Source organism: Gossypium arboreum, chromosome 6, assembly GCF_025698485.1.
Source record: "Gossypium arboreum isolate Shixiya-1 chromosome 6, ASM2569848v2, whole genome shotgun sequence".
In the NCBI taxonomy this organism is placed as follows: Eukaryota; Viridiplantae; Streptophyta; class Magnoliopsida; order Malvales; family Malvaceae; genus Gossypium; species Gossypium arboreum.
In genome coordinates, this window is record NC_069075.1 from 106,877,832 (window position 1) to 106,897,875 (window position 20,044).

Genomic DNA, 20,044 nt, shown 5'->3' on the forward strand with positions numbered 1-20,044 from the left:
TCATGATTCATCTAATATATACATATTGCTCACTGATTCACACACAACCTTTCAAATTAGCAATTATAAGATGGTTCCGCACATAGCCCATCCTTATCGATAATTTACGATGGTTTTACCCTTACTCACATATATGTCATAGGCATTTTTACCTATGTTCATAATTCACATTCATGATTCAATTCCAATCGATTTAACATGCATAAGTACATATCACATACCTTAATAATTTACTTTACGGAACGAATCCACATATCGTATTAGCCCATAGTCTTATAGCACCACACTTTTAATGGTTTACCTCATCGAAGTTCACATTTAATCACTTTAGTGCCAAGCCATATTCGGCTACCACAAAGGACTAATAATAATAATTTTATATACATCATGGTTTCCTTTAGGTATTTAATAATCACAAATCGTGATATCTCCACCAGCACATATACGGCACAGTTTATTCATTGTAACACTCATTTAGTGCATCAAATTTCCAAATCCAATTCAACTTAAGCATAATAGCCATAATTGGCTTATAGCCTTAAATCATTACATATTCGGCACATTAACTAAATAAAATTTACATTCCCTTTTCCATATTAATTTAACTCTTGGGCATATAAAAAGGAATCAAGCTTAAACACTTAAGAACTTACCTTGAATGTTGCCAAACGATTACAACGGCTATTCGATTACTTTCTCTTTTCCCTTATCCGAATTTTGCCCCTCTATGCTCTTGAGCTTAAATTCAAAGATTTTAAACTAGTCATTATTCGACTATTCGAGCATCACTTTCAAAATATAATATATACATATATATATATTCGACTTTCACACCTACTGATCATAGTAAGCTTATAAGAAATCAATAAGCAACTCATTAACAAATTTTTGTCAATATTTACCACATAATCATAATTTCACTGCAAGCTGTCTTCCTGAGCAACAGTCACTAAATCATTTATAACTGGAGCTACGAAACTTCAAATCAAGTGCCGTTAATTTTCCCTGAAGACAGACTCATATATCTTTCATCCATAAAATTTTCAGAATTTTTGGTTTGGCCAATAAATACCAGATTTTTCTTAAAGTTTCCCCTGTTTCACTGTTTGACTAATCTGACCACTCCTCACTACGAATCAAATTTCTCATTGTACAGAATTCAAAATACATTCTCGTTTATTTAATTTGAAACTATACTCATTAAGGAGTCTAAGTATATAAATTTCATCTTATGAACATTTTTTTACAATTTATAATGATTTTATAAAGACAGAACAGAGGATCTAGAAGTCATTCTGACCCTATCCCACATCACTTCAAATATCTCATTATCGGAAACTCTTTTGCTTACATGGTTTGTTTTATAAGAAACTACACTCATTAAGATTTAATTAAATAATTTATTCAGCTTCCAAATCATCTCCCACAATTTATGGTGATTTTCCAAAATCATGTTACTGCTGCTGTCCCAAACAGATTTATTACCAAATCACTCTTTCACACATACCTTGCATGCATGTTATTTAAACATGCATATCACCAATCAATCATCACATATCTATAATTTTACTTAAGCATAATCTTCATTTCATCATTTTAAATCACAACATGTTAGCCGATTTTTCCCTTAGCATCTAAGGCACATGCATGCTCATTTGCTTGGCTCAACTTCACCTATCTTCCATTTTTCATCAAAAGGACATGAAACAACAACCATTTCCTTCATTTTAATTCATGACCGAATGCTCACAACACAACCAAAAATCAAAATATGCTTCATGAGTTAGGGTAGAATCAAGAAGAACTCATGAACATCAAGATAGAAGCAAACTACCATGAACTTACCTTGGATTTTTCTTGCCCAAGTGACCGAACATTCAAGAGCTCTTTTCCTCTCCTTTCTCTTCTATTTTCAGCTTTCATGAACAAGAATGAACAAAACCTTCATTTTCTTCCTTTTGTTATTCTATTACTAAACATTTTATGACACAAAATAACATATATTATTTGTGCCATACTTATGCCATAACTTCAATAAAAAAATTTGCACATGTTGTCTACCATTAACACCATGGCCGGCCACTACACATAAAATGGGGAGTTTGACATGCAAATCCTCCTATTTTGCACTACTATTTATTAGGCCACTACATATTAGCCTATAGCATTTTCAAAAATTTTCACATAGGTCCTATTTCATAATTTCACTCAAAAATGGCAGAATCAAAGCATGGGATTTTCACAGAAGCACTTTCACATGAAACCACTTTCCGACTAGGGCCAAATTAGGGCTGTCACAGAGACCCTCTAAGCCCTTATTTGTTTATACTTTATGTTGAAGGCTTTTCTAGGCTGCTTAATATGGCTAGAGGGGATAGGAGGATTAAAGGGGCTAGGGTGGGCAGGAGTAGCTTATCAGTTACTCAATTATTTTTTGTTGATGACAACATCTTATCTAGCGATGCTTCTGTTGAAGGGGAAAATATTATGAAATCAATGGTGTCTGAGTACGAAGGAGTTTCGGGGTAGGTTGTTAATTATGATAAGTCTTTCATATATTTCAGTGAGAATGTGGAACATGGGGTAAGGGAACAAGTAGGAAGAGTCTTGGGGTGTGAATTTCAAATAATCCGGAAATGTATCTTAGTTTGCCAACGATGGTCGGTCGTAGAAAAAAAACATGCTTTTGTGGATTTAAAAAAAGAAGTTTATTATGAAGATGAATAGCTAGAGTGCGCGAAACTTATCGTTGGGGGTTAAAGAAGTGTTCATAAAGTTAATTACGCAAGCTATCCTGATTTATACTATGCAATGTTTCATGCTGCTTGTTTCTTTGTGCCGTGAGTTGGAAAATATGATGATTAAGTTTTGGTGGCGTAATATGAAGACTAGAAAGGGTATAATTGGTGCAAGTGGAGCACTTTGTGAACTCCTAAAGCGTAAGGAGGGTTGGGTTTTAAGGAGCTTAATAAATTTAATATACCCTTTTTAGCAAAACAGGGATGGAAACTACTTACGCAGCCTAATAGTTTGTTTGCACGAGTAATAAAGGCGAAGTATTTCCCATGAGGGGATTTTATGAGTGCATGCTTGGGATCTTACCCTTCGTATACCCAACAAAGTATCTGGGGAGCCCGTAGGCTGCTAGAAGAAAGTTTAGGTTGAAGGATTAGGAATGGCACAGTTGTGAACATCTGGAATGATGTGTGGCTGCCAGGTCCTGGAAATGGCAAAGTACATGTTTAGAATATTGACATTAGATATAGTACTGTTGCAGATCTAATAGACGCGGAAACATTTATCTGGAAGAGAGAAAGGTAATTTAGAATTTATTTGGTGGTGAACAATTGGAGAAAATGTTATTGATTCCACTAGTGAATAGCGCACAGAACGACTGAACGGTTTAGAAGGGAGATAATACAGGGGAATTTACAGCAAAAAGTGGCTACAAATGGCTCATTATAGAGGAGGAAAATCTGATGGGAGGTAATAATAATTTACAATCGATGAATCTATCTAATTTTTACAAAAGATTGTGGAGCCTAAATATTCCTAGCAAAATCCGTATACAATGCTGGAAGGTAGCAAATGAATTTGTGCCTACGTTGTATATGCTGAAGTCATGTAACCTTGCTGTGAACACACTTTGCCCGGTTTATAAGAAGAAGGAGGAGACGACGTTCCATTTGTTTCGAGATTGTGTCTTCTCGAGGCAAGTCTTGGGGAGTAGGCGTGGTTTTCTCAACAACCAACATGGAACACAATTGGAAACATTGGTTAGCGGTGGAATTTATAAACAGTAATATGGTGGTATGCATAATTTTAGCCATTTCTTTTTGGGCTTTATGATATAATAGGAACAAAATTTATCATGAGGGGATTAGGGAACGAGTTCAAGATATAGTGGGGTTTATAAATGCAATAACCTAGAAATTGAGTAGTTGGGCAAGCTGTCGATTACCTTGGATAATCCAAGCATTTTTGTTTGGGAGCCACACGAGGTGGAGGTTATAAAATTTAATTTTGATGCTTTTTATAATCACCAGTTATGCATTTCAAGCTCGGGTATTATAGCACGTGACAAGGTAGGAATGGTAATGGTGTCCTGTACCTATGTGTGGGAGAATATTTTGGATTCAACAATGACAGAGGCTTGAGCATACTTACAGGCGGTTACCATTGTATAGAAGTTGGGTTTTCGTAAGGTTTGTATCGAAGGAGATGCCTTAACCGTTATCAAGAGTATAAATGCTGCAGAAGAGGAATAGAGATTAAGGGAAGAACACCCAATTTTAGAAGTTTATAGTTCAGGTTTGTACCCCATGCGACGAATGTGTCAGTGCATGGAATGGCGATAGAAGGCAAGAGGAATGACTACCCCATGTACTGGTTGGAGGAAGTCCCAAGAGAGGTGGAAAAGCTCGTTGATAGAGATAGAAGAGGATTTGTGGAGAGCAAGTAACTGTGAAGACTGAGTCAAGCTCGGAAGCGATTGATAGTTCGAGGAACTCGATGGCTTGTGTCGAAACCATTTTTTTGAAAACGGGAATCGACTTTATTTGAAAATGAAAATTAAAACGGGAGTCGCCACCAATCTTTATTAGGTGTGATCGGATCACCTTTGCTTTAATAAAACGTTTTAGTTTATTAAAACGGTATTTTTGGTCTACAAAACTCAAGAGAATGGGTTCGGGAGTCGGTTACGTACGAGGAAGGATGAGCACCCTCGTCACGCCCAAAATTGGTACCAAATTGATTAGTTATTGTCCTAAAGTCGAAAGTTGAAAATCGAGAAATGAATTTAAAATACGATCCTTTTTTATTAATGTCAATTTTAAAAAATGCTTGAATTAGATCAAAAAGATTGCTAAAGATTTCCTCGTCTCGAGATATTAGAGTATCACATCCCGTAAGTTAGGACACAATACCATGAACTCCCAAGCGTAAGTTTATCTTTAATTTTAATTGAAAATCCATGTATTTTAAAACTCAAAGGGATATTTGGCTATTTAGAATCAACGAGAGAACCAAAACCCCGTAAGTTAGGGCATAATTCCTCGATGTTCCAAAACGCGAAACATTGCCTTATTTTGAAATTTTTTCTTTTTTAAATATAGCGAGTATAATGTTTGATAAAGTACGTTATTCGTTTGGATTAAAGATAAAACAATTTATTGGATGAATGTAACGAGGCCTGATTCATGGGGTGATGATATGAAATAAAAGTATAGTGTAGCATGGAGCGATGATACATGAATAAAAATATTACACAAGTAAATGACAATAATATAAAAATACAAATAAACGAATCATAGTACATGCAATGGCAATAATCTCACAACATGCATCATTTAAATACTAACATTAATAATCAAAGACCAATGAATTAAATAATATATAACAATTTTAAAAATTATAAAGCAAATTAAAATAAATAAAATGTAAAACAAATTTTAAAATGATAATAAATGAATTTAAGATAAATAATGTGAAAAAGAAATTTAATATCAACAATGTACAAAACAATTTAAAAATAGAGTATATGTAAAAGAAATTTTAAAATAGGTAATATACAAGACATCAAAGAAATAACTAGTATATATATATAAAAATAGATATAACAATTTGAAATTGATAATATATATATAGTTTTAAAGTAAATAATGAAACAATTTAAAATGAATAATACATAAAGCGAGTTTAAAATAAATAATGTAAAAGAGTTTTAAAATCTATATTACACAAAGCAAATTAAAAAGATTCATATGAGTGATTTTAAAATAGATAATATATATATACATACACAAAAGTGTAAAATAAATAATATATATAAAACTTAAAGTAAATAATAATAAAATCATTTTTAAATAAATAAAAGAGCTTAACATAAGATATATAAAACAATTTTAAAATAAATAATATATAAGTCAATTTTAAAAATAATAAATAAGAATCTAAAGTAAAGAGAGATTTTAAAAATATATATATATACAAAACAAATTTTTTAATAATATGTATAAAAAGATTTGAAATGCTATATAGATAATATATGAAAAGAGCCAAAATATATATAATACATACAAAAGCAGTTTAAAAAAGGAACAATATATATATATATCAAGATTAGAAAAGCAATATGTGTATAATATGGGGAAAGAATCTAAAATAAATAATACATATAAAATAGTTTAGAAACAAGTATGTGGATTTATATATATATATATATATATATATATATAAAAGGTGATTTAAGATACATAATAAAACAATTTTGAATAAACATTACATAAAGCAAGTTAGAATAAATAATAATAATTTGAATAAACAGTATATTAAAAAAATTAGAATAGATGTAAATAAATAGCATATAAAATATTTGAAATAACATATGAATGAAACATAAAAAGGGTTAATAAATGAATTAAATAGATTTAGAACATGGCTAAAAACAAATTAAAATTCGGGGTATGAAAGTATAAATACTGAAAAGTTAATTAGGGATCAAAATGAAGACCAAACAAGATTTGAGGGCTAAATTTAAAAAACAAAAGAAGACAAAATGGGGCCTGAATGAATGGGGTTGCGAAGGAGGACCAATCGCACAAATCTCCCCTTTAGGGAGAATGCACAAACCCCCTCACCCCACCAAACGGCGCCGTTTCAAATGATTTAAAACAAAAAAAAAAATTCCTTCCTTTTTATTCTGCTGGTTCCTCTTTTAGTTTCCAAGAAAAAAAAGAACACAAAACTCCTTCTTCCCCCCTTTTCCTCTCCAACGATCGGGTTCCCCGGAGGCTCACCCTACCGCCGCCATGGCCAGTGGCTGGTGCTGCAGGAAATGGGCTCGCTTAGCTCCGTTTTGGAGTGCCTCTGAAGGCCGATACTACCAACACCCGAAGATGCGGAAAAGATGAGACTCTCAGCCCCCTTTTTGAGCCCGACCTCGGTGACGGAGAAGGGCTCTCCGATGTCACGACCATGGGGAATTTCAGGTAAGCTTCTCCTTTTTGTTCTTTTATTTTAAAACCAATTTATAAATAAAATAAAAATCACGAAAATAAAAAGGAAAATCGTAAAGAACAAGAGAAATGAAAGTCAAGATTAACCTTTTTTTTTGTTTTTTTATTCATTAATATTCGTAAAAAAAATACCAATGAGAAGAATCGGGCTCTTATAGCCGATTAAGATGGCTATTCATTTCATCTTTTTTTTTTCATTTTTTGTTTGGTTTCTTCTGCTGCTTGTGTTGCATTTAATTTGTTGCAGGTGTCAGACGACCCTCAGAGGCGTGTGAAGCGGCCATGACAGAGGCGTGGTGGCCGATGGGAGGTGAAAAGTTTGGCAGTAGCATGCTTGGGGGCTGGCTGTTGCTGTTTTCTTTTCTTTGTAATGGGCTAGGGTTTCATTTGGGTTGTTGGGTTAGGTAACTTGGGTTTGGTATTGGGCCATTTGTTATTTATGTTTGGGTTTTATTTTGCTTTATTGAATTGAGTTTTTTTGGGCCAAAATTGGCTATTACAACTTGATGAAGAGGCTGATTACCAGTGTGATGAGCCTAATATGATGTAAGGATCTGGTGGCCTCTATGTCTACTGATGCACAGGGGAGGGTTGGAAGGCTTTTGGAGATGAAGGGATTTTTAGATCCGGGGACGTTTCATTTTCCGTTTTTTACTTGCTTTGCTTTAGTTACTGTTTTTGTTTGTTAGGACTTGTTTTGTTTTAAAAATTTTTAGGCTGTTTTTATGATTCCCTATGCACCGTTTTCTGGCCTTTAGTTGAGCAGCATACATGTGGTAAAGATGTAACTAGTTTTGTTTCCAAGCATTTATGGCATAAGTTGGAATTTTCAAAAAAGAAATTTAGTATTTATAAGCATAATACAAATAAAAATATATGTTAGATAAATTACAACATAAAATTAAATCAGTATAAAACACAATGGACGAAGAACCGGAACAAACTCACACAAAGTATATGCACATGGTATGACTGATGAGGATGGCAATAGAGTGAGGCAAGAGTGAATGATGTCATATCCATTGTAATGACCTGAATTCCAATGGTGTCAGAAAATATGATTTCGGAACCATATTTTTGTAAACTAAGTTCGTAAATATAAAATAGGAATATTTATGGAGTTAATATAAAAATATATTAAAGTTTGGTTAAGTAATTTAGTCGAAAAAGTAATTAATTAAAGGTTAGGGACTAAATTATAAAAATCCAATCGCTGATAGAAAAGCTTTGAAATTCTTAAGCATTCAACCATTATTACAAGTAAGTCCCTAAGTCATTTTTTTATAGATTTATGATCATGAGAGCTTGATTTAGCTGGCCCATGTATCAACTTGTTCAATTGTTAAAATTTTAGCAAGTTTTCATTGTTGAGAAATTGATGAATAAGCTTGAAATTTATAGAAATTAAGTTTAGATTATGATAATGACTAAATTGTAAATCTTAATAAGCTTGGTAGTTAACTTTCTTACATTAGGGACCAAATTGAATAAATTGAAAATTTGTCATGAGATTTCATTATAAATTGAAAATATAGGGTCTTTAATGAAAGAATATGGAATTAGATTTTGATCCGAAGTTATAAATCAAAAAATATACATATCCCGAGTTAAGAACTAAATTGAATAAAATGAAAAATATGTTTGACTTTGAATTTAAATGTGAATTTGATGAAAATTGATATTGTTTATTTGTCGTATTGTCGTACATAACTAAAGACAACATCAAGCCGTTGAGAGGGAAAGAAAAAGTGAGTGTCGTTGACGAGTGATGTGAGATTTTAGTTCATTTGCTATGATTGATATTGAGTATTGAAATAATTGACTAAATTGAATAAAATTAAAAGTAGCTTGATTTAATTGAGACATGAAAATCGATTGAAACATACTATATGATATGAGATATTTGTGTATTGATGTTGAATTGTAATGAGATTATGAAATTGAATGTGAACTTATATATGAAATAGATTGTATAATGAAAACTGGATTATTGGTACCCTATTAACTGTTCAGGTAGGCTCAGATATAGTTGGCATGCTATAGGATAGATTGAGTATAGGTTACCTTGACTATATGTCGATGAGTGTTGGGCGCATTTTCCTTCAGACATTTTGATGAGTACTGGGCATAAATTTTACTTCGATTAGACCAATGAGCGATGGGCTCAATCTATATACTTCAGATGTTCCAATGAGGCACTAGGTGCCAAATTGGTATGTTGGTTGGAATCTGTGTATTTGTTCGAGTTCAAGTCATGTTAATAGGGAATATAAAACATAAGTTGATTAAATAATGCTCATATTAATTTGATAATAAGTAATCATACTACAGATGCATATTTGCGACATACAAATATCGATAGCATATGAAAGACCATGCAAGCCGATTATACGAGCTCGGAGGACCGATATGGAAATATGATGAATTAATGGATTTGATACTGAATTTGAATAATGAAATGAAATAATGGTTGGTATTGAATTAAAATTGAATGTATTGTTGATAAATAGATGGAAAAGTATGATATGTTACGTTGAAATGCTATAAGTGATTGGTTATGGAATTGTATTCAAATGTGAATATGCATAATCTCGAATTTATTATATGATTTGTAACTATTTTGGTTGGAACTAGTTGTAGCAATGAGTTGTGTTATATATATAATGCTATTGATGCTTAATTGACTTGAATCATGGAAGTAACATTGAGTTTTATCACTCAACGTACGGTTTGTTTATTTCGTACGTGAGTATGGGTGAATCTCGAGGTTACGAGCTTTATCGCTTAGCGTACGGTTTGGCATATATCCTAGATTCTAAGTTGGTGAGGGAAGACTTCGGACATGTACCAATTATGAATGAATTTCTTGATGTCTTTCCAGAAGAATTCTGAGGATTCCACCAAACAGAGATGTGGAATTCTCTATTGATGTGATGCTAAGAACTGCTCTTATCTCAAATGAGCCTTATAGAAAGGCTTCAGTAGAGTTGAAGGAGTTGAAAACTCAGTTGTAAGAATTTTTGGATAAGGGGTTTATCAGACCAAGTGTTTCACCTTGGGGTGTACCAATATTGTTTATTAAGAAGAAGGATAGGACATTTCAGTTGTGTATTGACTATAGGCAGTTGAACAAGGTAATCATAAAGAACAAGTATCCGTTGCCCAAAATTGAGGACTTGTTTGACTAGCTTAGTGAGGCTAAGGTGTTTTCAAAGATTGATTTGCGGTTTGGATATTATCAGGTAAAGATTAAAGGGGATGATATTCCAAAGACTGCATTTCATATGCGTTATGTTCACTATGAATTTTTAATAATGTCCTTTGCTTTGACCAACGTGCCAGCAGTATTTATGGACCTAATGAACAGAGTATTCTAGCCTTACCTCAACCGTTGTGTTGTAGTCTTCATTGGCGACATTCTAGTTTACTTAAAGAGTAAGAAGGAGCACAAGAAATATTCGTAGATAGTTTTAAGTGTTCTTCGATAGAATAAGTTGTACGCCAAATTCAATAAGTGCAAATTTTGGCTAAAGAAAGTCCATTTCTTAGGCCATATTACCTCCGTAGAAGGAATTAAAGAAGATCTTGAAGTGATATAGACTGTACTTGATTGGAATCTGTCGAAAAGTGTTACCGAGGTGAGTAGTTTCCTTGGATTGATGGGTTATTATAGAAGGTTCGTGAAAGGGTTCTCTATAATGGCAACACCATTATCATGGTTGCTAAGGAAAGATGGGAAGTTCCACTAGTTTGAAGAATGTAAACACAGTTTTGATGAGTTGAAGAAAGTGTTGATTGAACCTCTAGTGTTGAGTCGGACAGAATTTGGAGTGGGATATGTTGTGTTTACGGTTGTATCCTTGAATGGCTTAGGTTGTGTACTTATGTAGAAAGAAAATGTGATTACTTACGCGTCATGCCAACTCAAACTTCATGAAAGGAAATACCCAACTCATGATTTGGAACTGGCAATTGTTGTAGTCCTAAAGATTTGGAGGCATTATCTTTATGGGGAGAAATGTCGTATATTCTTTGACCATAAGATCTTAAAGTATCTGCTCAATCAGAAGGAGCTGAATGAATGTCAAAGAAGATGGATTGAGTTGTTAAAATATTATGACTTGACCATCGAATATCATCTCGGTAAAGCTAAAGCGGTATTACGTGGTTGGATTGTAATACGGAAAGACAACTTGTATTAGTAGATGAACCAAAATATGTCCTTTGTCTAATAAAAAATGAGCAAACTGTTTGAACAACTAATATTCCATCTATCAAGCCCAATTAGGGAGATTCTTTGTCTTGGGCATTGAAGCGGATGACTCCTAGAAGATAGTGACATAAATTTGACTGATTGGACGGACAGTACATCGAACATGACCCAAGCAAAATAGATCCTGAATCTGTTTATTGATTTATTCACTTGTGACGTTAGAGTGGCATACTTAAATCTTGAATTGAAGGTAGACTATGTATGCGGGACTTGTACACTTTGATGTAAGTAAAAGCCTGAGTTCAAATAGATAAGGAACCGAAAGTTGGTGTGTTGGGTGTATGACTTTTGCAGTACGTAGCGTCATTCACAATAGTGGAATTTATAGCTAGAGACATTGGTAAATGATATCCTCTCATTGACATTACATCGTTGATGAAAAGTAAACGTGACCATGAGTCATTCTTCTTTGTAATGAACGACTTGATTACTATTTAATAGTAATTGACTTTTCATGAAGGAAGATGTAATGGTTACCATGAGATAAAATAGGATCATATTGGGAGAGCAGATATTATCTTAAAGAGATCAAGGGTATCCAATGTAACATCCCGAATTAGGGCCTAGTCGGAATAGTGGTTTCGAGACCACAAATTCGAAGATAGAAATAATTATTTTATGATCCTCATGAGGTTTATATATTATGAATGCATGCTTGTGTGAAAGTTTCATGAAGAAATTCTATGCATAAAATGTCTAATTGCATTTTATGGACCAAACTGAATAAAGTGCAAAACTTGCATTGTAGAAGCTTTAAGCATGAAATTGTATTAGATATTGAATTAGAGGAGAGTCCTAATTAGCAATTTGACCAATTTTTAAAATTTTGGACAAAAATGGACATGCATAGGAAAAATGTAAAAGAGAAACCCTAAGGGCATTTTGGTCATTTGGTAATTAAAAGAATAAAAAGGGAAAAATGAGTCAAAATTGGTGTCCATCTTCTTCCTTCATTGCTGAAATTTTCAAGACACCATAGCTAGGGTTTGTTCAACATTTCCAAGCTTGATTGTAAGTGCATCTTAGCCCCGTTTTTAATGTTCTTTGTATTTTTGAAGTCCTTGAAGCATGATCTACCCATTTCTAGCTATATCTTAACCTAGGGTTCTTGTATAAAATTTGACCCATGTGTAACATGCATGTATTTTGATGATTAATGAAGGAATATGAATATTTGATGCATGATAAACATCTTTTACTAGGTGATTTTTAGTGAAAACACCTAAATAAGGGACTTGTTTGTAAAAGTGTAAAAGAGAATAGTAATAATGTGAAATAGGAGAAAATATGGGCTAATATAAGCTTAGTAAAGACTCGGAAAGGCTTGAGTAACCAAGAAAATGCATGTATTTCATTTTACGAGTCTCAGGACCAAAGTGCAAATACGTGAAAGTTTAGGGATCAAAATCTAAAATTTCAAAAGTATGATTTATGGACCCATTTGAATAATGTGAATAATAAATAAGTTAAATTTGGTAATATAGATCAATAAAAACTTGAACCGAGACTTGATCGAGGAAAGAATAAAGTACACGACGATTAGGGTCGATTATCATCATTTTGTATCGAGGTAAGTACATATGCAAATAATGTGGTATCGTAGTATGTTTTAATGCTTTAATATATTGAAATAAATGTTTTATTGTAATTATGAGTTATATGCTTGTTGATTGTTATGAAAGCATGAATGTTATTATGGTTGTTATCCACGACGTTACGAGCAAGTACGATGGAGATACTATATGCAAGTGAGGAAAAATCCCGTTTGAACCTTAGGAATAGTTTAGGATACAAGTGACATGTCATTAGGAACTAAGACGTCCAAACTCGTTGAGTGGTCTGGGTTTGTTAGATATGTGGCATTCGAGCTCGTTGAGAGGTTCGAGTTCATTATGAAGGTGTTACATGTTATGTGGTAGCTTTGACTACGTTTATATATGTGGCACTTATGTGCAAGGTCTCTGCGTATCCAATAGTATTCCGAGAGTTTAACGGGTAATGTAATGAATGTAATGAGAGTCCTGAGAAGGACATATGAAAGAGGTATGGTTATGGATACTTTACGATGAGTACAGGTATGTATGCTAAACCTATGAGTAATGCCTTAATAAAGATTGATTTATGATGAGTAAGTATATATGTGCGTATGATGAGTAAGTAGAAAGGTTTGAATGATGAATAATCTTTATGTATATGTTGCTATGTTTCTACATGTTGATTCCTTATTACCATTTCATATTATTTGTATGTGGACTTACTAAGCTTTAATGCTTACTCCCCTCTCTTCTCATCCTTTGTAGTTCTGCCAAGCTAGCTCGGGGATCGGAGGCTGTCGGAGTATTCGATCACACTATCAAAAGATTATTGGGTATAGTGAAATTATTATTTTGAGTATGGCATGCATAGGAAACTTGGTCATTTTGTGATATTGTCATGCTATTTGGCCAAATTGTGAAGGCCTATGATAATGATGATTCATTTTGTATTGGCCATGTGATATGGCTCATATTTGATCATTTGTGGTTATGATAAACCGTAAATTATACATATTTACACCCCATGTTTAATGCATTTTATGGATGATTTCCCATTAGAATTGGTGAATTCAATGCTCCTAATGCTTTAATTTCATGTTTTATACTTAGGAGAGCATAAGAGAGTGAAGAAATGAGAAACGGGCAAAAAACGGAGAAAATGGGCCAAAGTATGAAATCAACACGGCTTGGACCTCCTCACACGAGCATACCACACGGCCGTGTCAATTTGGCAGGCTCGAACACGGCCTGAAGTAATCGAACACGGGCATGTGCCACGGGCGTGTCCTCGTCGAGCCCAAGTTGAGTCCAATTCGAAAAAGGCTAATTTTGAGGGCTTTTAGGCATTCCAAAGCCTATAAATACACCCTAGAGGAGGAAGAAAAGGGACACATAGAATAGGGAGTAAGGAATTACTCCAAGGAAGCCGATTGATTCATCTCAGAAGCCGGATTAATCATCAAGACTGAAGATCTCTCCTTAGGGTTTTCTTTATGTTTTGTATTCTTTATTTTTCTGAGATGTTTTCTTATTTAGTTATGAACTAAATCCCCTAAATACATAAGGGGAATGAAACTTAAGACGAATCTTGTTATTATTTTCTGAATCGTATGATAAATATTTAACTTGTTCTTAATTATGTGTTCTTAATTCTTGTTTTGATATCCCAGGATACTGATTCAAGATAAGCTCTTATTCAGAGGAGGAATAGACCTTGGCTAAGAGTACATTTATCATAATTAAGCGGAGTTGATTGCGCGCCTAGACATAGGGTGACAAGATTTTGTCGGATTAGGGTGAAACCTAATATGGGGATCCATAGATCGAGTTAATGCAACCCTAGAATGTTAATTAGAGAAACGTCTCGGTTATTCAATCTAGGGATTAGACGTTATTAGTCTTGAATAGGGATAATAACATAACTTAGGGATCTCTATGGAACAAGTTGAATGAATAAATCATCCGATTCGGAGCCAGAATAACAAGTAAAGTCTAGGTGGATTTGTCCTTAGGTATTGTCTTAAATCAATCGATTTTTCCCAAAAGCAATTCCCTAATTCTTTTCTCTGTGAGTTCTTAGTTTAGATAAATAGTTAATTAAAACAAAACCCCATTATTCTTAGGCTAGATAATAAAAAGACATCATTACTAGTACTTTTAGTTCCTTTGGGTTTGACAATCCGATCTTGCTAAAACTATACTACTGTTCGATAGGTACACTTGCCTACATGGCGATAATAGTTAGTTTCAAGAACGATTAATTATAAATATTTAAAACCTATCACGAAATAACGCAATCAAGTTTTTGGCGCCGTTACCGGGGAACTAAGATATTAGGAACGCTTAATTTTTATTACTTTAGCCATTTATTTTTCTTGCAATTTAATTTAATTTTATTATTATTTATTAACTTACTTTTTCCTTCTCTTGGTAGGTTTTCATAGTTTATGACTAGAAGAAACCTGTCGGGGCCATTACTTTTTGAAAAAGAAATTGATCGTACAGTACGTAGAAACCAAAGAGAAATAAGGCAAAGCTGAAGATACACGGAGAACGAGCAAGAAGACGATACTCAACCCCCAACCGAAGAGATGGCTGAAAACCAAGGCAATCAGCTACCCCCTGCAATTACGGTTAATCAAAATCCTGCTCCACGCACTATGTATGATTATGCTAAACCTTCTTTAACAGGAACTGAATCGAGCATAGTTAGACCTGCTGTAGCTGCAAATACTTTTGAATTAAAACCCAACACTATTCAAATGATACAGCAATTTGTTCAGTTTGATGGTTTGCAGGATGAGGATCCCAACGCTCATTTAGCCAACTTTTTAGCACTATGCGATACATTTAAAATCAATGGCGTTTCTGATAATGTCATTCGTCTTTGGTTGTTTCCTTTTTCATTGAGGAACAAAGCTAAATAGTGGTTGAACTCGTTACCACGAGGATCAATTACTACTTGGGAACAAATGACCGAATAATTTTTACTAAAATATTTTTCACCGGCTAAAACGGCTAAATTACGTAATGATATCTCTTCTTTTGTGCAGATGGATTTTGAAACACTCTAAGATGCATAGAAGAGATACAAGGACCTTTTGAGAAGGTGCCCTCGCCATGGGTTACTGCTTTGGATCCAAGTACAAACATTTCACAATGGTCTGAATCCTTCGACTCGGCAAATGGTTGACGCAGCAGCGGGCGGGACCATCAATATAATAAAAAACCGGAAGATGCCTATGAGTTTATAGAGGAGATGTCACTGAATAACTATCAGTGACAAGTCATGAGGACAAAGGCAACGAAAACAGTTGACGTTTATAACGTCGATTCGAACACTATGCTCTCTAATCAAGTAGAACTCTTAAATAAAAAGATTGATGGTTTTCTTAATTCTTCACAGGTTCACCCAGTAATGCAGTGGGAAGCAAGTAGCGGTGGAACAAACCATTCGGAATACCAACCTTATGATCACAACATGGATAACGAACAATTATACTATATGGGTAATAATCCTCGACCTCAAAACAATCCATATAGTAACACTTATAATGCAGGTTGGAGGAACCACCCCAATTTCTCGTGGGGCGGTCAAGGAAATCAAAGACCACAACATCCTCCAGGCTACCAACAACCACCCTACCAACAAGAAAAGAAGCCAAATCTTGAAGAGATGCTCTAAAAGTTCATATCAGTGTCAGAAACCCGTTTTCAGAACACTGAGACAGCACTTAAGAATCAACAAGCGTCGATCCAAGGGCTCGAGACTCGGATAGGCCAGCTTTCCAAACTAATCTCCGAACAACCACAAGGTAGTTTGCCAAGTAATACCGAACCTAACCTAAGGGAACAGCTCAACGCAATTAATATTCAAGATGACGAAGGAGTCGTTGAGCCTGAACCAGAACCGAGGCACGAAACTATGGTGAGCAAAGGTCAAGATGAGATAGATTATAATAAAAACAAACCAGTGACTGTCAAATATAAACCTCGTGTGCCATACCCCAGCGCGACAAGGAAAGACTGCTCAGATGAACAATTTGGTAAATTCCTTAAACTCTTAAAAAAATTACATATTAACTTACCGTTTATTAAAGCTCTATCGCAGATGCCAAACGCAATGAAATTTTTAAAGAAGCTTTTAGCAAATAAGCAAAAGTTGGACGAGGTCTCGCATGTGGAGCTGAACGCAGTTTGCTCGGCCATTCTCCAAAATAAACTACCCAACAAACTAAAAGATCCAGGGGGTTTTATGATTCCTTGCTTAATTGGTAGTTTAGACGTTAATTATGCATTGGATGATATAGGGGCTAGTATCAACGTCATGCCTTACAAAATGTTTAAGCAATTAGGTCTCGAGAAACCCAAATAGACTAGGATGAGCATTCAATTTGTAGATAAAACTATAAGATTCCTTAGGGGTATTATTGAAGATGTGCTAGTTAAAATCGATAAATTTATATTTCCCGTTGACTTTGTTATTCTAGACATAGAAGAGGATAACAACACTCCCTTAATCCTAGGAAGGCCCTTTTTAGCAACTGCTAAAACTATCATTGATGTTGGCACAGGTGAACTCACACTCCTGGTGGGAGAAGAAACAATCACCCTTCAAGCTCGCAACTCTGACAACACATCAGGGATTAAAGGTAATTATTTAAACCATCCTACTAAAACTAACAATATGCTGCAACCTACTTTGCAGAAAATGAGTCTGAAGGAAGCACACGAGTCGTTCTCAAGCAAAAGTAGAAGACCTATTCATGAAGATCGAAGACTACAGATCGAGGAACTTGATGAATGGTGGACACACAAACCAAGAACACTGACAAACCGAAACTATGCAAAAACGAGCCTGATACCTCTCCAAATCAACTTAAGGTTGGTGATAAGGTCTTCTTAAATGCCGCAGATCCCCACATCATCACTACCACACCGAATGAGGAAATCCCTCTTACTGTACTCAGTATTTTTCCATTCGGTACGGTGGAGGTGAGTCATCCCAAGTTTGACACTTTTAAGGTAAACAACACCCGTTTAAAACCTTATTTTAAGATTGATAGCAGGAATGAGGAGTATAAACTCCTCGAACCACCACGATTATTCAACGGAGAGGTGAGTCGAGCTTAGACTATAAATAAGCACTTCTCGGGAGGCAACCCGAGCACTAACTGTATTAACTTCTTTCAAAATTTAGTCTTCAACATCTAACTTACTAACGAAGCTCTTTAATACAGGTTTTCCACAGCACGGCTAAGCACACGGGCATGCTTATGGCCATGTGAAAACAGGGCAAGGATTTCCCCAACACGGGCTACGATAAAATGCTACAGCCGTGCGACATGGCCGTGGTTGAGCTTGCCAAAACAACACGGGCGTGCGACCTGCCCGTGTGGAAGACCCGTGGTTGAAACTGACAAACTAGCACGGGTGTGCGACACACCCATGTCTAGCACCCGTGGACCACACTGTCAGAATGACACAGGCGTGTGAGAAGGCCGTGTGACGACACCATAATTTGCGACGACACGGACGGGACGCGAACCACACGGGCGTGTGCACCGGCCATGCTACTTGAAAAATTAGAATAATGATCTTATTTTATTTTATTTTGTTAAGTTTTTAAGATTTACTTGTTTTCCTTTTAAAAATGGCTTACCTTCAGAGTCAAGCTTGCCATCTAGAGTTATCTCCAATACTCGATCTCTCCAATCTAAGAATATCATCCATTCTTAATACAGGAAGTTTCACTTCTCCCCCTATCTTCTTTTTATATTTTAGCATCTATATTTGTACATTGAGGGCAATGTACGTCTTAAGTGTAGGGGGGACATTTAATTCATTATCAGAAAAATCCCTGAATGATTGCCTTGTTCTCTTAAAAAGCTTTCATATCATATTTAGGATAAATGTTAAATGATTTATGATTTTGATTGATATATCTTGAATTAAAACATAGGGATTTATGCATTGATTATTTAAACTTTAAGACATTAGAGAATCAAGCATGATAAGTTGATTTTTAAGAATTTAAAATTATAGGCTGTTTCCCCAAGTCTAGGTATTACTTTGAATTGGAATTCACGAGTTTAAACATAAAAAAACCATAATTTTTGTGAGATTTTTGAGCCTTTTGAGCATCTATTAATTCTTTCATGCTCACTTTCCTTATTGCTTTGAGTGCGTCAGTATTGAACTGTTATTCTATAACTTGCTTGATTATGCATGTCGAGACTACACCATTTGATTTGATATGTCAAAATGATTAAGGCACTTAGGATTCACCCACTCATGCCATGAAAAGCCTACCTTCATGATTAACCCTTAGTAAACCCATTTGAGCCTAACAAGCCATTCCTTGTATTAACCTCAATATTAACCTTTAACCCATTATTGTTGAAATCCCCTAAATTAATCCCTATTTTTGTCGAGATTTGAGCTGAATGGATTGCTTAGCTATGTTTTGTTTTTAATAGGTAGTCTATATTAATTTAACTTGTTCTTAAATAAAAAAACTATGTATACATATCTGTAATTTCATATTCTGAGAAGAAGCTCTGTTGTATGCAAGTGAAGATTAATTCTTTTTCTAGTTATGCAATTTTTCAATTCAATCTTGATTCTAACCCTTTCTTTCAGCTTGTGACCACACCTCCTAACCAAGCCTCACTACAACCCTCTAAAGACCTTTTGATTGATGTATCATCTTAAATTATAGTGGTAGAGATCTGATTTTCATGCAAGCCTATGGTAATGACTTTTCATTATTGACTATTGAGTGCTTCATTTATTGTCCTTAAACACCTCGAGTGATTTGAGTGAATCTTTAGAGAGGATGTGAAACTCTGTGATATTCTGAATCAAAGGTAATTACTTAGATGCGGATAGACACCTATGTTTGCATGATTAAATACTCAACTTGGAATGTTTGAAACTTTTATGTTCTTTTAGTTGAATTCTTAATGTATGATTACTTATGGATTAATGTGAGATATTATCGATAGAAATTATAAGTTGAGAAGAGTTTATTTTGATTATGAGTTGAGAATTTTGCTTGAGGAAAAGCAAATGCTTAAGTGTGGGGGTATTTGATAAACCGTAAATTATACATATTTTCACCCCATGTTTAATGCATTTTATGGATGATTTCCCATTAGAATTAGTGAGTTCGATGCTCCTGATGCTTTAATTTCATGTTTTATACTTAGGAGAGC

The 20,044-nt window shown here is 34.5% G+C and overlaps 1 non-coding gene across 1 annotated transcript; it reads right to left on the reverse strand.

Moving 5' to 3' along the window:
• Positions 1-15,847: 15,847 nt before the first annotated feature.
• LOC128294381 (small nucleolar RNA R71) lies at positions 15,848-15,954 on the reverse strand. Its single transcript, XR_008284693.1, has one exon. It is a non-coding gene; the product is annotated as a small nucleolar RNA R71 (small nucleolar RNA).
• Between the last annotated feature and the right edge of the window lie 4,090 nt (positions 15,955-20,044).